The following is a 22,177-nucleotide window of genomic DNA, read 5'->3' on the forward strand; positions in this document are numbered from 1 at the left end:
GGGTACGCCCAGCGTACCCAGGCGAGTCTGCGTCCAAAATAAGCACGCGAGTACGCGCAGCGGACTCCTCAGTACGCCCAGCGTACTTACAAGCCTAATATTTCACTTAAGGGACTTAATTTGACAACTTGGGAAAGGAGAAGGGTTAACTAGCGTTACCTGAATTTCAGGATGTTACACAGTTCGTTAGTTTTTCTGCCTGCTCGACTCTGGATGACATGATATCCAGGGCGTAGGAATGAGAGATTAATTTAGAGCACATAGGGAAGAGGAAGGCGGAGCATGGGTAGAATGTTGGGCTTTCAGTGAAGAAACTCAACGGTTTCGACTCTAAGTCAAAGGGCCAGCAGGGTCGGAGGTGCTATGGAAAATGCGGTAGGTCACATGATGGGGCTTGAAGAGTGGGTAGTTCGGGCTGCTACAAGTGCGGCAAGACAGGGCACTTTAGCAAGGATTGCACTGCCCCTATCATCACCACCCAAAAATCATATTTGATTTGCTTCCATTGCAATTAGAGGGGCAATAAGAAGGATAATTGCCCAATTTTAGCATTAGGAGGACTAGTAATAGCACCTGCTCCAGCAACCTCACAGATTACTGATGGGCACTAGGGCAAAGAGGATACGCCCGTTATGAGGAGCAAGGCTTTCCAGCTGACAATTAAGGATGCACATGCTACACTGGATGTGGTGATAGGTATGTCTCTTCTCCTTAGCTCTTTATTTATGTTGATTTCTCTGCTTACTTTTGTGTGTTTTGTTTTAGGATCGTTCCTTGTGAACGGTATCTCTGCTTTGATATTGTTTGATTCAGGTGTTGGATAAGGTGCTAAGTCCATAACTATATTTGAGATGTACTTGACCTGACCTAGCATGGTCCATTTGGGTTGCACTTCACCCGAACAATTTATATGTATAATCTTTTGAGAATAGTATAAGTTATTATTTATTAATATATTATAAGTTCTAATATATTAATAAGAAATCATATTATTTAATTAGTATTGATCTAAAATTAATTTAGAATTAAGTTAGTGATCAAAAGTGTGACTAATTAAGTATGGACTCTCGTATTTACATAGTGTGGGCTAATGCTTATTTAGAATGGGCTAGGCTTGCATGGTAATTCCATGGATAGTCCATGGAGCTTTAACCCATGGATCTCATGGAAATGTAAGGTCATGCATATTAGGGTTTACATGGATGTAATCCTAATCCACCACACTATATAAAGGAGTCCTTGGCACTTGAAATGGCACTAGTTGTGTGTGAGAACAAAGGTGGGCCGATTTCAAGAAGAGTTCTACTATTCTCTCAAGTTTCCAAGGTTTGTGGTAATTTTTGACTTCCATTTGAGGCATCCACATTATTGTTGCTAGGCTCTCAAACTCCAAGCAATCAACCACTACTAAAAGGTATGTAACTCTACTAGTATTATCTTTTAAAGTTCCCCATGCCATTCTAGTTAGGTTAAGAACCTTGGAAAAACAAATTTGCATGTATCATAGTAAAACATAGATCCAAGGTTTCTTGGGTTGTATGTACACCATAGGAGTGTTAGAATGCTTAAAACCCTTCATCAGGGGCTACCCGATCTTTTGTGTCTCTATTTCTTAGCAAGAGGTTTGTCAGAGCCCCGAGAGAGCTGGATTATCCATTACAGGTAAAGATTGTGGATGATCGATCTGTCCGGGTATCGAGGGTTCATCAGGATTGTGTTCTTGAGATATTCAGTGAGCGGTATCCAATCAATTTGGTCCCTATTCCTTTGCGCGGGAACAAGGTTATTGTGGGGATGAATTGGCTGAGCCCAAATGGGGGCGGTGATTGATTGCGAGCATCAGATGGTGTGTGTTCGTGTTTGATTAGTGTCTAAGTCCATAACTATTTTGGTATGTACTTGACCCGATGGTGCATGGTCCTTTTGGGTTGCCTTCACCAAAGCAACTTGATTGGAGAAATAAATGAAGAGAGAGAGGCTATTATGATTTATTAATATGTTATAAGAATAATATATTAAAGGAGAAATCATATTTGTTTAATTAATATTGGTCAATAATTAATTAAGAATTAATTTTGTGATCAAGTGTAATTAATTAAACTAGAGGGGCTGAATTGTAATTATGTGATAGTTACAAAATAAGGTAAGGATTATCTTATATATATGGTGGACGAATTTGAAGTGATAATCACTTAGAATTCGACTATGATAAGGATTCAAGGATTATCTTATGGGTTGCTTGGTGGATAAGCAACTAGATAAGGATAATGACTGAAACTCTATCTTTACACCTATATAAACCCTCTAGGGCTTAGGAATTCGTCTAACCCTTCCCAAGAGGTCCTAAGGACAAATTCTTAACCTCCCTCCTCTCTCTTTATACCTTCTCCACTTGCTTATGGTGTTTGTAAGCCATTAGAGGAGTGACACTTGTGACTCTCAGCTTTCCAAGGTCAATTCAAGGAGGAATTGGATTGTTATTGCTATATAACAATCAAGGTATGTTCTTAAACCTAATTACATGTGAATTCTGATTTCCATATGCTAGAATTAGGGTTCAAAGTCTTGGATTCAAAGTATGTACAATAGAGAAACCTAGATCCAAGCTTTAGGGTTTGTATGAGCACATAGGATGTCTTATGACCAAAACCCATCAGTGGTATCAAAGCCATGATTGGTTTCTATTGTGTTGATGCTTGATGTAACTGAAAAACGTGTTTTGGCCTCATTGCCCGACCTGACTCGGCGAGTCACACTTGGACTCGGCGAGTCAGCCCTACTCGGCGAGTTCCAGAGGGTGACTCGGCGAGTCGGTGCGTCAGACAGAGGTATATCCGGGATTTCTTGCTGTTTTTGCTTATGGATAGTCACCTTATCATGTTAGATCAATATTAATCCGATTATATGATATATTTGACTATATTTTGGATCTAATTGAAGATATTTATCAATTAATAAGATAATTGTTTCCTTATAAGATAATTGATTAATTATTTTAAGTAAATTGATAAATTGTTTTGCAAGAAATCATCAAATAAATCAAATATGGATAATTATGTGATTAAATGTTAATTTGAATTATTTGTTATTTGATCCTTGATGTTATGAAAAGTTTCATATTTTGCCCTTTAGGTTTTATAGTTTAAATTTGAACCCAAAGGTTTTGTTGTTTTGAAATTTAAATAGTTGAAACCCTAATGTTTTGAAAAAGGTTTCAAAACATGCCCTCAAGTTTTGGAATTTAAATTTTGATTAAATGGTTTAATTTTGATGTATATTTAAATTCTAAACCTTAATGTGTTGAAATGTTTCAAAACTTGCCCTCAAGTTTTGGAATTTAAAAGTTGATTAAAAGTTTAATTAGGAATGTTAAATTCTAAGACTCTAGTATTGTTTTGAAAAAGTTCAAATCACACCCTTATGGTTTTATTAATTAATTAAGGAGTATAATTAAAAGAGGTTTAATAAATCCATAATAGTTTTGGTTTACAATTTAATTGAATTAAAAGTATAATTGTTAAATTAGACCACCTAGTATTTTGAAAGTATAAAATACACCCTATACTATATATAACATTAAAAGTCTAACATTATATATATGTATGAGTAAAAGTCAGTCTTACCGTTAGTAGGCCTCATTCACGAAGCTAGTCTATAAGGGGTGTTTAAGGAAATTGCCTATAAAATGGCGATTGAATGGGTATCCACTCTTACCCACCGCACTCTTGATTAGTGGAGGGTCGTTAGCCAAACGGGTAGGATAGGACAAAACCTTCCATTATAAGTATAATGAAGTATAAAAGTAACTAAATGTTTTCATAAAATTCCCAATCTTAGTTACTTAGGCAAAAGTGAATTGATGCAATTCCATGAAATTACACTTTGTGCCCTTGCGAAGACGTTAGTGGAGCATGTGTGGTTTACCGGCACACTAAATGGTTCTAAGCAAAGGTAGCAAAGGGTGACTCAATGTTTGTCATAGTTCGGTGGAGCGTGTGTGGTTTACCGGCACATCGAATAGGTGACTGTAACATGTGAGGGCACCATGTAAGTTTGCATGGTTATTCACACCTGCTTTGTGATCCTCGGCATCCCAGTCACAAACAAGAGGGGCATATCGAGATTTAAACATGCCATTGAAAGTTCAATGAATCTCAAAGGATCTAGGAGTTTTCATAGATTTAAAACTTAAATTTCTTTTTCGTTTTTCTTGGTGGAAATTAGTGAATCGTCATTCACTTACCTTCAAATGTTCTGCAATTAGGGTTAAGGTATCCCTCTCCCGAGTTGTAGAATATTGTGTTGGGTCCTAGCCTTGGAATTTCATTTGGGTGATTTACCAAGGACTCAATCAATCAACTAACTTGAATTCGTTTTTCTCCCGTTTTGTAGATGTCAAAGTTCGACAACTATGGTCTTCTCAAATCCCGTGGAACAAGCATTCCACATGAAGATGATATTCCATGATTCGATCGAGGAACAAGAAATCATGCTTCACTTCCTCTACCTCCTCCAATTATTCTCCCTAACCCACAAGATCAAAGGCTTGAAAAGTTCAAGATCACTCAAGCCCTTTTGGCAAGTAAACATAAAGAAGGAAAGTCCGTGTGTGCACACGTCCTAGGGATGAAGTCACACATTGATAGGTTAAGAATGTTGGGATTCGTTGTCTGTGAGGAAATAGCTGTTGATTGAGTTCTTCAGTCGCTTCCCAACTCATATAGTGAGTTCGTAAGAGAGTACTATATGATGAACCGCAACGTGACCCTTATAGATCTCACCTATATGCTTATTGCTGCTGAATCAGCAATGGTTTGGCGCAATAGGAAAGCAAAGTTGATTGGTGAATCTGCCTTCGAGATCTCTATGGATATAGACAATAGCAACGAAATACATGCTATGTTCGAAAAGTTTGATCACAAGAGAAAGACAATGTCTGAAGTGGTTCCATGTCATGTTCCGAAAGAGTCAATTTGCTTTTATTGCCAAGAGAAAGGGCATTGGAGACAAAGCTGCCCCATTTACCTAAGAGATCTAAGAGATGGGAGAGTCGAAACGTATGGCTCTAATTTAGGTAAAATCCATTGACTAACTCTTTTAAGCTTCATTCTAGATTCTGAATACATAATGTGATAAGATTACAATTGATGGATCGAAGAAAAGAAAGGAAGCTGAAGGGAAGAAATGAGCAGAATCTAACCGTGAAGGAATGGATTTCGATCGCGTTTCTCGAAGATTAGATTCTTGAGCTACTACTTAGAGTTAGAATTTGATGGCTAAGAAAGATGTATTAGCATAAGTTTTTCAATGAGTTGCATTGTAAGGACAAATTTTTCCGCAATAAAATAAATTTTGACTTTAAATTTTATTTATTTATCCTTACAATGGCGTGTATGAAAAATTGATGTTAAAATGTTTCTATTACTAATAATAATGGATTTGGCTCTTATTATGTTATTTATGGAAAGTCTAGAATTTACCAAATAGGGAGAGTTTCTCATCGCCCAAGTTTCAATTGGACAGAAACTTGGAATCATGCAACGAGGATGCACGATGAATGAGAAATTTCGTATTTGGAAATTAGACTAATTCGTTGACAAAGTGTCAAGTGAAGGACTAGGAGATCGAGTACACAAAGTTGCGTGTTGATCAAAGTCCACCATAAGAGTAACAAAGATATTCGTCATGATTTGCTAAAGGTTTAGTAAATATGATTATACTTATAAGATTAAGTGTAATTCTGAATTGATTAAAAATGTTTAAATCAATAGCAAAACGAATAAGAAGAATCAAGTAGGCAGAAAGATAAAAGTTTCTCCATTCTAAGAAGAAGGGAGAGTACCTTTTATGCTTTATGATAGGTCTTAATGATTAAGAACCATATCTCAATTGATCCTCTAAGAGAGTCTTAGCACAATTGTATGTCTAAGAAGAGGAATCAAGAATTGAAGAAATGGTTAAATCAAGAAGTCAATCACACTTCGTTCCAATAACAAGTCTTAAAGTTAAGATTGTTACATTGGGTGAAAAGTATTAAGAAGGTTTGTAACATTCATCAAATGTGGAAAGTTGTGATGTCTTGGATAAGACAAAGACCAACTAGTACCAATTTGTGAAGAGTTTTGATAAAAGCTACACTAACTCTTGAATATTTGTTTGTCAAGAAATGTTTTGAAAAGAGAGTCGTATATGTCAAGGAGTCAGTGGGAGTCTTAATAGTCTTGAAAGGCTTCAAGAACAAATCAAATAAACCTTATCGATCATCACTAGCACACGAGTTGAGGTTTACAACCTATCGTGAAGACATTATTTTGGTTCTGTGCCAATCCAATCGAGTTAATTATGCGTAAGAGTTCTATAAGTTCTCATGTTGAATGCATAAAAGGCAAACCACCTTAATCAATGAAAGGTACATTGATAAGAAAAGGTGAGCTGCTTAACTACTTGGAAGACATGGTGGGCAGCCATGCTACCATAAAGGCAAGAAATCAAGATTAAGAAAGTTCGGTCCATATGAGTTTGAATTTGTCGTAAACTTTGGTTTTAACAAATTCACATGGATAGGAACACATACACCGCTCAAATCTAAGTGTCATAAGATTTCCTACTTCATGAAAATGATTGTGAGGAAATGCTTTCACTAAGAAAGATTTTAAGAAGATAGTAATTGTAAAATTGCATTCTCGAATTCAATTATGGTTACGGTATCCCTTTCCATAATTTGAATTATGAGGTTTGGCAATTAGTCTTAAGTGTTTAGAAACACATATGAACTATCGAAGGCAAAGGTGTATAAGTTCAAGAAACCTTGATAAAAGATTATCAAAGCACTAAGTATTAGAAACATAAACTTAAGAAATTCAATAAGTATTGTTTTTCTGGAAGTTAAGATGTTTATGAATACATGTCGTAGCTAGTGGGAGCATAAGTGTTATGTTTTATAATAATCATCATGATAGTGGGAGCATAAATGTTATGATTGTATGATTATTAAGGAAAGTATTGCAAGGTTAGCAATATTAATTATAGAAAACATGAGTCATACTTTGCAAAGTCGCAATAGTTGAAGAGTTGTTTTGCTATAATTAAGGGAGAGAATATTATGCTTCATTTCAAATCTAAAGGTTTAGGTTGAGAAATGTTAATAAAATTTAGTCAAAGCTACAAAGTGTGTTCTTAAAATTTCGATTATGATTACGGCATCCCTCTTCACAATTCGAATTTTGAGAACATAGAAAATAAAACATTATACGTTGTGTCCCATACGCTTCGGGTATAGGATCGATTGCAAATGCTTTAATGTTTGACCATTCTAAAATTTTCCAAATGTCGATCACATTTAGAGGGGAAAGGAACTAGAATTGGTTTTGACTAAAATAATTAAACAACTATCAAAGGACAATCCAAGTTCGACGAGGATTGGTCGCTTGTGAGTAGTTGGAAGTATAGTATTGGAAAATATGAAAATGTTTCCATATTGGATGGACCGTATCGACATCATTACGAATAGATAAGATACTATTAAGAATGAGTTGTCACATGGAATATATGCAAGTGTGTCCATATTGGGAATTGAATATTGAGAAATCTATGACTAGAGGATGTTCAAAGAATGTACTTTGAGTGAGAGACATCACGTCTATGGAATTGTCTTGTAACAATATCTGATAGAGGACTTTGTAATATCATTGGCAATAGTCTTTGTGACTTTAGTGCAGTGACATTACGAAAGGATAGTTGCATAGAATGTTAGAATCTAGCATATTCTATAAGTAGCAAGAATTTGATATTCTTTGACTTATGAAAAACGGATTTGGAGTTGTGAAATGAGAAGGATTGGAAATGTGCTCAATGTGATCTATTTCACAAAGTAAGAACCATAGGTAAACATTGTGTGCATGCTAGGAGCATGGGACAAGTGTTGTAATTCAAGTAAGAAGTTGATTACCCAGAACTACAAATAATGAGTAATCAATATGGTGATAAATAAAAGGTGTTTTATTTATGCTCAAAGGGTTGAGGCCATATGGGATTAGTATTATTCTTGTGTTTCACATTTGCATGTTTTGACTTCCAGAATAATTGAGTTTATTAAGAATAATCGAATTATTCAAACGGGCCACAGTCGTTCATATGTTGGAAGTAGATATGAATGAAGACTGTCGTGAATTGGTGTGTGGATTGTCTAAAGAGCATTAGACATAAGCAAATGTTTGCTGCAACGTTCATGAGTGCTTATGAATATGATTTGAGCATTGGATTAAACCCACGCTCACTTGGATCACTCCATGAATTGTATCACGAGTGATTGGTGAGATGATAACATCTTATATTCTTAAAACCGAGATGTGTGAGTTGTATCTTGCGAATCGGTTGCACATTGATAATATGTAAACGCACTAGTAACTTGGTGTTATAAAACATATTGTTGTGTGTGATTCGGTGCGTGAGTGCAAGCGAGCATTGTATCAAAGTTTATCCGTTCCTTTTATTCAAAGTAGGATAAAAGCGATATCTTTGGCCCCCTCGATGATTTAGTGATGACAAACGTAAATGCTCGGCCGGGCTAGGGCTAATTTGATTTGTTCAATTAGTCAGTCGTCATAAATCGAGAATCGAGATATAGTACAAAGAGAATGATTTGAAATCATATCTCATATGATATCTAGAATGGAGGAATATATGATCCCTTATCTAAGGACACGCGTATTTGATATGATCAGAGTTGACAGCGGCTTTGGAAAGCTACGATTGCAGATCGGGATCCGAAGTCATACGCAGAATAGTTGTTAGACTTATCCATGTGGGAGACTGTTGGATTAGTGTCTAAGTCCATAACTATTTTGGTATGTACTTGACCCGATGGTGCATGGTCCTTTTGGGTTGCCTTCACCAAAGCAACTTGATTGGAGAAATAAATAAAGAGAGAGAGGTTATTATGATTTATTAATATGTTATAAGAATAATATATTAAAGGAGAAATCATATTTGTTTAATTAATATTGGTCAATAATTAATTAAGAATTAATTTTGTGATCAAGTGTAATTAATTAAACTAGAGGGGCTGAATTGTAATTATGTGATAGTTACAAAATAAGGTAAGGATTATCTTATATATATGGTGGACGAATTTGAAGTGATAATCACTTAGAATTCGACTATGATAAGGATTCAAGGATTATCTTATGGGTTGCTTGGTGGATAAGCAACTAGATAAGGATAATGACTGAAACTCTATCTTTACACCTATATAAACCCTCTAGGGCTTAGGAATTCGTCTAACCCTTCCCAAGAGGTCCTAAGGACAAATTCTTAACCTCCCTCCTCTCTCTTTATACCTTCTCCACTTGCTTATGGTGTTTGTAAGCCATTAGAGGAGTGACACTTGTGACTCTCAGCTTTCCAAGGTCAATTCAAGGAGGAATTGGATTGTTATTGCTATATAACAATCAAGGTATGTTCTTAAACCTAATTACATGTGAATTCTGATTTCCATATGCTAGAATTAGGGTTCAAAGTCTTGGATTCAAAGTATGTACAATAGAGAAACCTAGATCCAAGCTTTAGGGTTTGTATGAGCACATAGGATGTCTTATGACCAAAACCCATCAGTTCGGACCCTAAGTGGGTTAGAGTTGGTGGTCTAGGGAGAGGGCTCTCAATACGCGTCGGTTCTATGTTCAACAACTAAGGCCGGGCGTTACCTTCATCAGGGTTGTTCAGGTTATGTCGCCTATGTTATGGAGACTCGGGAGAGGAGTAAGGTGACTGTAGATGATGTGTTATTTGTACAGGGCTACTCAGATGTGTTTCCGGAGGATTTTCCTAGAGTACCTATGGAGAAGCAAGTCGAGTTCTAGATTGATTTGGTGCACGGTACGACTGCGATAACAAAAGCACCATATCGGTTAGCTCCTCTAGAGACGCAGCAGTTGTCTACACAGCTGTAGGTGCTGTTAGATAGAGGGTTCATTCGACCGAGTAGTTCTCCTTTTGGGGCGCCAATCCTGTTTGTAAAGAAGAAGGATGGGTCGCATCATATGTGCATTGACTACCGGGAGCTGAATCAACTAACAGTAAAGAACCATTATCCACTCCCAAGGACTGATGATTTGTTTGACCAACTTTAGGGTGCATCTTGATTTTCCAATATTGGTCTTGTTTCGTGTTATCATCATATGAGGGTCACGGAGGACGATGTGTAGAGGATGGCCTTCCAAACTCGTTATGGTCATTACGAGTTTGTGGTGATTCCCTTTGGGCTCACCAATGCCCCAACCACATTCATAGTCTTCATGAACTGCGTGTATCGACCAATGTTGGATCGGTCTGTGATTGTATTCATCAATGACATCCTGGTCTATTCCAAAACCCAGGAGCTGCATGACGAGCACTTGAGGGAGGTATTAAAGACCCTGGGGAGGGAGAGACTGTATGTGAAGTTCTCCAAGTGTGAGTTCTGGTTGCACGAGGTGCAGTTTCTTTGCACCTTGTCAACTAGAATGATATTATGCTCGATCCGACAAGGTCAAGGCCATAATGAGTCCGAAATCTCCATCTGAGATTCAGAGTTTCCTTGGGTTGGCAGGTTATTACCAAAGATTTATTTAGGATTTCTCCAAGATAGCAGTTCCGCTGACTCGACTGACGAAGAAGATTGCCACTTTACACGGGGGGCCTGAGCAACAGGCAACGTTTGAGACCCTAAGACAGAGATTGTGTGAGGAACCTATTCGGACCCTACCATAGGGCATTGAGGATTTCATGGTTTATTTCAATGTGTCGATCATGGGTTTAGGATCAGTATTGATGAAGAGGAGTCGCATTATTGCTTACGCTTCGAGGCAGCTGAAGCCTCATGAGGCGAATTATCCGACGCATGATTTGGAGCAGGGGGCTGTGGTTTTCGCCCTTAATATTTGGTGACATTACCTCTATGGGGCCCGTTGTACTATTTACACGTATCATAAGAGCTTGAGATACTTGATGGATCAATTGAATCTGAATATGAGGCAGCGTCGGCGGTTGGATGTGGTGAAGGATTATGATTATAAGATCCTTTACCTTCTGGGGAAGGCCAATGTGGTGGCCGATGCTCTCAGCCGTAAGGTGGTCACGAATCCAGTCAGGGATATGTATATGAGGATGACAGTGAGTACTCCACTCTTGGAGAAAATTCGAGAGGCTTAGGTCGAGGCTATGAAGGAAGAGCACCAAAAGAGTGAGCAAATAGTGGGTTAGGTGGATTCCATCGATTATGATAGCCAAGGTTTATTGACTTTCCGTCGTAGGATGTAGGTCCCTTATTGGGGTGGTGCGCGTCAGGTTCTGATGGAGGAGGCACACAAATCGCGATTTTCCATTCACCTCGGAACGATGAAGATGTATACAGATCTCATTCCTGATTATTGGTGGCCCTATATGAAGCGGAACATAGCTTCGTATGTGGAGAGGTGCTTGACTTGCAGGAAAGTGAAGGCCAAACATCAGCGACCTCACGACAAGATGCAGTCGTTAGCCATTTCCATTTAGAAATAGGAAGAGATTACCGTGGATTTCATTATGAAGTTGCCTTGAACAGCTAGCGGAGTGGATTCGATTTGGGTCATCATGGATCAATTGACCAAGAGCGCGCCCTTATTCCGATTCAGGAGAGTATCTTTGCGGAGAAGTTAGCTGACATTTATATTAGGGAGGTTGTGGCACGGCATGGGGTGCCGGTTTTGGTAATTTCAGAAAGGGACGTCCATTTTACTTCCAGGTTTTGGAAGAGGTTCCACGAGGAGTTGGGTACTCATCCACATTTTAGCACGACCTTTCACCCGTAGACGGATGGTCAGAGCAAGCGGACCATACATACAATGGAGGATATGTTACGGGCATGTGTTTTGGATTTTAGCGGTAGTTAGGACACATATCTTCCGTTAGCAGAATTTTCATATAACAATAGTTATCACGCCAGCATCGATCGACCTCCTTTTGAGATGCTCTATAGGAGGAAATATAGGACCCTGATATGCTGGGGTGAGGTCGGTCAGTGAGTCATGGGGAGTTACAAGGTGGTACTCAAGACTACCGAGTTGATTCAGCAAGTTCGGAGTAGATTTCAAACAGCTCAGATTCGGTAGGAGAGTTATGTCGACAAACGCTGATCATACCTAGAGTTTCAAGTTAGGGATATGGTTCTCCTAAAGGTGTCATCCGATTCAGGAAGCAGGGCAAGATGGGCCCCAAGTATATTGGTCCTTTCAGGGTTGTAACCCGGGTGGGCAGGGTAGCTTATCGATTTGATCTTCCAAAGGAACTCAGTCAGATTCACGACACTTTTCACGTCTCTCAACTACAGAAGTGTTTGGTTGATGATTCCATAGTGGTTCCATTGGAGGATATTCAGGTGGATGACCGCCTGAACTACATTGAGAGACTAGTAGCGACCATCGACAGGAAGAAAAAAACCTTAAGGAACAAGGTTGTTGAGTTGGTAAAGCTGCGGTGGCAGCACCGCAAAGGCTCAAAATGGACGTGGGAGCCAGAGGATGAGATGAAGGAGCATTACCCCGAGTTATTTCTGACAGCCGACTTTGATGATGAAGTTTGATTCAAGCAGGGGAGAATTAGAGCATCCGGATATCAGGTATTTCCATTTTAGTCCTTAAACTATTTGAGTTTGCACATTTGGTCCCATTTACTGAGTTTCATATTTCATCTTGTACGTTGGGCGTATATGTGGGTACTCAAAGCTAACTCATGTGATCTGATCGCAAAAGTCCTGCTAGTACGCAAGGCGTTCCTGAGGTACGTCGGGCATACTACCTCAACCTCAAAACCCTAATTTTAAGGGTTTTCTTCCATATTTAAACCACCCTATACCTCCTTTGGACATTCCTTATCAGCCACCTTCCCTAAAAAACCCTAATCTCGAGTTTAAGCCATGGTTGTGAGTGTTTCGAGCTTATTAGTGACTTTTTGTGCTTATTGATTAAAGAATAACACCATTAAAGAAGGAGGTGTTGCTTGCAAGCTTATAGATCTAGAAACTACTCCTCTTTCTGCATCTTTTGAAGGTATAAAGTCTATACCTTGATGTGTTTCCTTTTTGATCTCCATAGTTGGGTTTTATAAGTTTTTGTCCCAAAGTTTGGACCTTTATGAGTTTGGGACACTCCATAGCATATTAATTGTCCTTTCATGCATCTTAGGTCTTGTAGATTCATAAAAATGGTTTCTTGATGGTCCTTTTCTAGCCATGCAAGATTTTGGTGGTGATGAGTGTGGATTAAGTTAGGGTTCTAATGTTTAAGCCCTTTTTAGCCATGCAAAGGCTTAAAGTTTTAGACTTTATTGGTTAAGACTTTCATAGAAGGTTAGATATGTGTTTGGATGCACGTCTTAATGATTAAGACCTTTTTGGTTTTGTTTTTGGGGACAGACAAAGTACGCCTTGCATACTACTGGCTACATCCAGCGTAGCCAGGTGAGACCCCGATCCCGCCTGATTTTCGAAGTACACCCTACGTAGGAAGAGGTACGTCTAGCGTACGCATTCGGCAGTTGACTTTTATTGACTTTTGGACTTTTGGTCAAGATTTAGGGTTTTGGACCATGGGAAGGGCAAAATGGTCTTTTTGCCCTTAAAGGGTTTGGTTGTGGGTCTTGGACTCCCGAGTTGAGTAATGGACCTTAATTGTTAATTAGGGTTAATTATTGTGTTATTAGGCGGAGTCTATCAAGTGAGATATTTAGTTGTCTTCAGTATCAGGTGAGCTTCCTTCACTGTATTTGTGTGTCGAAGGCACTAATGTCGACCCATTAGTTTATGCTAAAGTATGGTGGTTGACTTCGTGACAACTGTTAGTTATGCATCTGTTTTCTTGATGACTCTATGATTCTTTGTTGGGATTATAAGCACCCATATATGTTTGGTTGTATGTTTGTATTGTATGAGTATTTTGCGGGAACTCTCTAAGCTTTGTGCTTACAACTTTCAGTTTATGTTACATGTACTTCCAGTTTAAAGAGGAAGGGTCCGACCTGATCGCACCGCATCACCCTATGATTTCCACATTTTTAGATTTTGGGAATTTGTACTCTGATAATATGTTGCAATGATACACTTTAGATTGATTTGATATGAGTATCGTATATTTTGAATGAATGTAAAAACAAAATTTTATCTGTATTTTTGAGATGTTACAACTTAAATGGTTGTTATGCATAATCTGTAACAACCTCCAAAGGCACCAAGAACAATACTTTCCGCTTTAAGAATCTTAGTACGAAAACTTCCAAAAGGTCACCAATCTTGAACATTCTCTTGTTCTTACCTTCTTAACAACATAGTTCTTATGGAATATGTTGTCCCTACGACTTTATAACGCCTTGTAGTAGAGAAGGTATACATACTCCTTATAAGGTGATATTTGGTTGTATTTCATAGTCAATTTGAGTTACTATTCTATGCATTTTCTCTTCCCTATTATTGCATTCGACGTCCATGTCGATCTCATCAACTCGTGCCCAGTTCTAATACCATTGTCCACCCTCAATCTTCTAAAAGAAAATAAATAAATAAATAAATAAAAACTTGGTTCCAATAACTTTTAATATCAAATTTCAACTCCTATTATTGTCTTAAAAATAGTGGAAGCAATAAAAAACATAAAATCCTTAGAATGTTATGTGTGAAACTTTTTCGTCGTCTTCACGATTAAGCTATGTTCTTTTCCTTCCTACTGTCACTTGCTCTAGAGTTTTCCGAGTTGCACACATTTAAAGTTCTAATTGGATAAACCTAGTGGATAGTTAGTTTGTGGATTTCATGCATATTGACATCAATAGATAAAATATTGCAACAATCTTTTCGGTTCTTTTTTAGTTGTACTACTTTCCACACCATGATAACTCGGATAAGGGGAACTAAAATGAAAAAGAATCCAAAAGTGCATTGTTTTATCTATTGACGTCAATATAAATGAAACCATGAATTCAATATGTTTATGTTTATTCGGTTAGAACTTTAAATTTGTACAATCCAATAAATTATACATCAAATGGCAATAGGAAGGGCAAGGAGAAGGCTTAACGTGATGACAACGAGTTCCGGTCTGCAAGGATTTTACGTTGGTTTTTATTGCTTCCACTATTGTTAAAACAATATTAAGAGTTGGAATTTGATATTAAAAGTTATTAAAATTGAGTTTGTTTATCCATTGTATTTTGAAAAATTAGGGTGTTACGTAATTCTATTATGGATACTTAAGGATTAAAACTTAGGTATAATCTCTTAACATTTAGTGTTACATGATTTTTGTTTCACGTGATGGCCGTAAGACGGGTATGACATAAAACTAATAATCAATTATTACACAACAAGCTCCGTTCAAAAAATTATTACACAACAAGCTAAGATTGCAAAACTTTGGAAAAACCAATCTTGATAACGAACAATAGAAACATGTACGAAAAAATGGATATGCATTTCAAAATGATTATAATAATTTGAGGTATCAGATAATTGGATAATTGTTTAGTTAAAATGATATATTGATATTTAGACAATTTTACTTTCAATCTCAATAAGTAATATATTTGTAACAACTCACACATGTTAGAACAAAGCATATTATGGTTTTAACTTTTTAACAACCCCATAGCCATAGGATAAGGGGATGATGAGATGTATGCCTCACCACCTACTAGATGGTAGATATATTGTTTCCACTTTCCACATATGGCTTCGCCAGTTAGGAAGAACAAGATCCCACACTTAATAATATTCTATATTCTATATATGAAATCAATAAATAACAACCAGCTTTGCAAACATTCAAAACTTAATTATTGTTACTTCCAATAATATTAATTATTTTGTAGCAGATCTAAACACCCACTAATTACTTACCGAATATTTAATCAACAATGCACGTACATCAGCACATAGATATTTTGAAACCTTTTTGTTTGGTTATTAAATGGTTTGGAAATAGATAAATTAACCCATATTTTGCTTTTTGAAGAAAGCCTAATACTACTAATCGAGCCTCATATTTAATTTATAGATAATGATACATTTGAAAAACTTCTACTATTATAGTTTCAAATTTGTAACTCTAAGGCTATTGCTTCGAATGTATATCTCATAATTTAAAAAATTGGGATATATACACTAAGGTGTTGTTTGTTTTTTCTGAGGTAAAATGTCTGCAGTCTGCGGACCACATCTATGTACCTCTGCAGTAGAAGAAGTGGACTAAACGTTTGCAGTCTGAAAAAGAAGACTGTTTGTTTTTTTTAATGTCTGCGGGCTACTAAAATAAATTGAAATATAAATAAACTGATTTTTTTAAACTTCAAAGTGTTTTTTTAATATTTTTATGACTTTGTTATAAATAATTAACGAATCTAGATCAACTTTTATGTATTATTATATAAAAAATAAAAATAAAAATGGTATGAATTAACTTATATTTGATAAAAAAATCAACAACTTTTGTTGCAAAGTTATAAGTAAACATTATAATTAATGATCAAAAAATTTGATATATAAATGGACGGAAATAAACTTCGATTTTTTCAATTAAATCTATTAAAAATGTACCATAAATATTTTTTAGAGAAATTGATGATACTGTATTAAATAATATTTTAAAAAATTTGGCAAAAAAATATAAGATTATATTATGATTTTTTTTTCATAAATATATAAACAACTTCAACGATTATTACTGTAATAAATCTTTATTTACAAATTTGTCAAAAATATCATGTTTGTATCGTCGAACGTTTTTTTTTTTAAGTTTTGTATTTTTTTTCAAAGTGTTTATCATTAATAAAGTTGGAAAAATATAAATTAAAAAAAAAACTTAAAAAAATAAAGATATATATGTTTTTTTAGGCTAGAAGATGTCTGAAGAAGTTAGAAGACTCTGGTCCACATCTGCGCCAAGAAGACAACGCGCATACATTTTTAGGTCTGCAGTCTTCAAAAAAACAAACAGTCTGCGAAGGCTAATGTCTGCGCGTGGTCTGCACGACGCAGACAGAAGAGGCTACGCAGATCTGCAAATAAAAAACAAACACTACCTAAGTAGGTGTTTGGCTTATCTTTTTGAGAGACAAAAGTCTTTTTTGGAAAAGATAAAATATAAAAGATGTTTGGTAAAAGGAGTTTAAAAGTTATTTTTGGATTTTTGATATAAGAAAAACTGAGTTTGTGGAAAAGTCAGGAAAACCTGACTTTTTGTAACTTTTTCAAAAATGACTTTTGCCTCTCAAAAAGATAAGTCAAACACCCCCTAAAATCTCAATATTTTCATCGATTTGACAAGAAAGTAAACTTTATTTTTTTGACAGAAAAGTCCAAATTACTGGCACTTTTTGACACTTTTACCATTTTTTCCGGTTAGCCGGTAATTAAAGACTTTTTTGTCAAAAAAATAAAATTTATGTCTTTCTTGTCAAATCGTCAATTAGGACTTTACTGTAAAAAAAAAGTTTATAACTTTCTTGTCAAATCGTTAAAAATATTGAGACTTTAGTGTATATATCATTTTTTTTGTTAGAAATTTAATGGTATGATACTCTTTAAGCATAAGTGTTATTGAAACCTTCTCTAGTCAGTTAAATCCTATTGAAATCCTTAACGTTTATTTCTTGTTAAATCGTTTTTTTAATCTCAACAAACTGACATTGAAAAAAATGGAGATAATCAAGAAAGAAAGAAAGAATCAGGGTTGTGTTGGCTTTTTGCACTCCCAAAAATAAAGAAATAAGAAACCGAAAAAAAATTGCCCTTTTTTTCAATATCGATTTGTTGAGATTAAAAAGCGATTTAAAAAGAAGCAAACGTTAATGATTTAAATAATATCTAGTTGACTAGTGAAGGTTTCAATAACTCTTATGTGCAAAGAGTATCATTTCATTAAATTTCTAACAAAAAAAGGATATATACATTAAAGTCCTAATATTTTCAACGATTTGACAAAAAGTCTTGAACTTTATTTTTTTGACAGTAAAGTCCTAATTGACGATTTGACAAGAAAGTCTTAATTTTTATTTTTTTTGACAAAAAAGTCATAATTACCGGGTAACCGAAAAAAAATTGTAAAAGTGTCAAAAACTACTGGTAAATTGGACTTTACTGTCAAAAAAATAAAATTTAGGATTTTTCTTGTCAAATCGATGAAAATATTGGGACTTTAGTATATATATCCCTAAAAAATTTAAGTTGAGAAGTTTGTAATTATCTACTACTTTTCTAGTTTTCTTAGAACAACTTAGAGTGGTGGGTGTGGGCAACGCCCCACACGCGTTGCTAGGAGAAAAAGAAGGAAATGGCATTATGAGATGTTATGGTGGTAACGGAAAGCAACGGAAATGCTTTGAACATGGAATAACATGGGAGGTGGGCGGTGTTCATTGGTGTTATTATTAGGCATAATAACGGGAGTGAGTGTTGTTGCCCGCTCCGAATAGCCTTACACACCACTATTTTACTTTTATATCTCTATTTTCCGTCTAAAGTCAAATTTGAGTCATCAATATTTGACTGATATGTCGCTCATAATGCCACTGGACCAAAAACTATTTGATATTTATTTCATAAGTTGAACGCGTTATTTATAAACATTAGATTACAGATTAATAATAATTTTCATTATTGTTTTAAGATTGAATTGAGGTTTATTGGAGTAGCTTATCTCTTTGGAGCTTGGGATATCCGATATTACGAGAATCCACGATTCGACCCATTTTTCAAACCGAAGAGAAAGCGAAAGACATTTAAGTGGTCCAGAGTAATGATAACATGACATGCATGGTGGATTTGGATGATATTTTAAAAAAGAATAGGAACATGAAATAGACAACAGAGACGATGGTTGTAGGGTTTATGGATTTCATCAAACGAAAATGACCTTTACTACACTCTATTATATCTATTTCATAATCACGGAATCACCCAATGGTTTTTTGAATTCTTTTTTGCATTTAACATATCCAATTTTAATGAAAAAGTTCAATGTTGATGAAAAAAAGAACAAGATTTATTTTCGTTTTGTTATCAATCTTTGGATTGAAAAACTTACTAATTTTAATCACCCATTTAATGAAAAACTTACTATTTCTCTATCATTTTATGTAAAGTTTTATTTTTATAATTTTCTATAAAATAATAAAGATAATAAGATTGTCATGTAATGATATCTTTTATTTAATATTTAATTTATAAATAATTAATTTATTATACATATTTGTACAAAACAATAACAATACATTAAACACATAAGCATAGGACATAAATAGGTAAAATTGGAGTTAGTCTGAGCTGTTTTTATAAATGATCTCCGGAAGAAAGAAAATAAAATAAAATGACGTTATCCAATCTTGGATGCATATACTACACATATTTGTAAAAAACATAATACCAAAATAATAATTTTATTTTCCGAGTCGAACGGTTTATATAAACTAATAAGAATCTAGATATAGTTTAGATGATTTTTATCCAGTATGACAACTCTTTATTTTTAATTGTCTATTAAATATTAACTATGTAATTTGTGAAAATAAAAGACGACTTAAATCAGTCCATTATAAATTCATAGATTGTTTATCATGTTTAATCGTTGGATATATGTTTGTAAATTTAATCAAAAAATCAATATCAAAATCAGGAATGTACATTTTTATAACATCATGAATGTTTGGTGGTGTGAAGTTAATTTCATTAAATACGATGGTCATGATGTGTTCACAGTAAAAGAAATCTCGGACCACCATCTATGGACCGATGTTTCCGGGATAACAATACAAATTACAACGTCCTCATTTTTAAGTATTATTGTTATTTTGTTTCTTATCGATTATCATTTATTAATTATTAAATATATCATATGATCTAAATATCTTTGCCTTTTTCTAAAGAAATTATATGATCTAAAGAATGTTTTTAGAAGAAAAAAAAAGTTGGGAGGATATTTAATTTCTCATGTTTTTTTATAACCGCATCTTGTAATGTAACTTTTGAATTAAATTAACCTAATCTGATAATTCTCATAAATAAAACAAAATAAATAAAATAAAAAGAAATATGAACAAGGCAAATAAGTCAAACACAGAAGTGATTTGTTACTATTACTTTATTACAAAAAAAAAAAAAAAAAAAAAAAAAAAAAAAAAAAAAAAACTCAAATTTAAGAAAAGACTGACATATTTTAACAGGAGGCTTAAGGAAAATAAATACAAAACAAATGACTATATTGAATGGTGCTTCTTTTAAATCTTTGATAGTGTTTTTGGAACGATAAATGTTGATAAATGTTGATAAATCATCCCTAATAAATGAAAATAATTTTGTCACATGTTATTCTCTCATTAATTTGGACATATGTCATTTTTTGGTATTTTCGAATAAATGTTTTTTCCATGTGTCATTTTCTTATTGTTTATCTTTTTTTAATTAACACATCTTATTTAAACCTCAATTATTAATTGCCTTATTTGAAAATAGTAATTAAATTACAATATTACAATTATTGAATATGTTTCATTTTAAATTTTAAATTTAAATAAATTTTTGTTTAAACCTTTATATTTAATTTTTTTGTTTTATCCAACCCGTATAATATAGGGTCTCACAACTAGTATGTATATAAAATTTGGAATGGAAAATGAATAGTAATCTTTTGGTGTTTTAGATTTTGGCCACATTAATTTCTCATATTGGCAGTTTTGGCCCATTATATATTAAAAGTGGAAAATGTTTGATGTTTAAGAATTTGGCCACAAATCTTTGTGATATTGGTAGTTTTGGCCCCTCTCATAAATTATAAACTTTTGGTGGTTAAGACTTATTACTTGTAGGATTCCACCGTCTCAAAGCTCCAATGATTTTTGGTACAACTACGTAACACTTGGCAAACTTTTTTCAACACCACATATGTAAACACTTATCCCACCTTCCACTGACAATCGATTCCCCTTCTCAATCTTCTTTACCCACTCATCCACAGTATTTTCTTGCCTCCCCTATTTCTCCACCGTCGTTTTCAGATCGACTCATATGGTATATTTATCCACAGTATTTTCTTGCCTCCCCTATTTCTTTACCCTTCTCTATTGCCTCCTTCATCCAGTTTGCATTGCCATCGATTTTTGCTTCATCTGTTGTTTACGTCTTCAATACGCCACTAACGCCATCAATTCTAACTTCGTCTTCGTAAAGCCCGGTCACATGCAAGGCCTCCAAAATCAACAAGAAAGTGATGGAGCATCAGGATGTTCTAATAGATATGTAGGTATAGTCAAACTCTTCATTACGTTTTCTTTTCCGTTTCTTCAGCTTTCTACTCATTGATTTCTTCTACAATTTGTCTAGATTTGACATATAACTTGGTTTCAACTAGATTTGATTTCGAATTTCATTCTCTCTTTCTCCAATATAGGTACACTAAGTGATTTAAACTCCTGTAATGAGGTACTTCCTAATTTTTTTGGGTTGTTCTTCTTAAAATAAACATCTCTAGTTTCATTTTTTTCATTTGGAGCCGATTATACACAATATTTGTTGGAATTGACTTTCTTAATATGGATGATTTATGTTAATTGTTTTGCATATGAGGATTGATTCTTCCTCTGACATCTCATTATTGAGGATGACATCTCTTCAGTTTATCTTCAAACTGTAAATCACTTATTTTGTTATCCTTGGTGCTCAATAACTTTACAAGTGTTTTGGGTCTCATATATGACAAATTCTGATGTTAAAGATTAATATATAAAGCCTATAGAATCCTAATGTTTTTTTATACATTGATGTTTAAACTTATACCATGTTTTTTTGAAATTGACAGAAAAAATGGGATTATTATTTGATTATTGTTTTAAATTGTTATGTATACAGGATATTTGATCAAGAAGAAGGAACGGACGTGGCATGGAACCAAGTAAAACTAAGAAGCTTCCTTGGAGAGGAGTCAATTTTTTCTTGGTTTTTATAGACCCTTCTTTCTATATGTCTTTTGAGTAATAAAATAGAAATTCAGTATTTCATTGTTATTCCACTTTGCAGTTTCTTTCAAATTGATTCATGCATTTGAGACATTTTAATAAGGTTGCCCATCTGAAATGAAAATTTAAATTTGAAAGATCCTGAATTTTATTTGTAGTAGGAAACACA

This window comes from Lactuca sativa, chromosome 5, assembly GCF_002870075.4.
Source record: "Lactuca sativa cultivar Salinas chromosome 5, Lsat_Salinas_v11, whole genome shotgun sequence".
Lineage (NCBI taxonomy): Eukaryota > Viridiplantae > Streptophyta > Magnoliopsida > Asterales > Asteraceae > Lactuca > Lactuca sativa.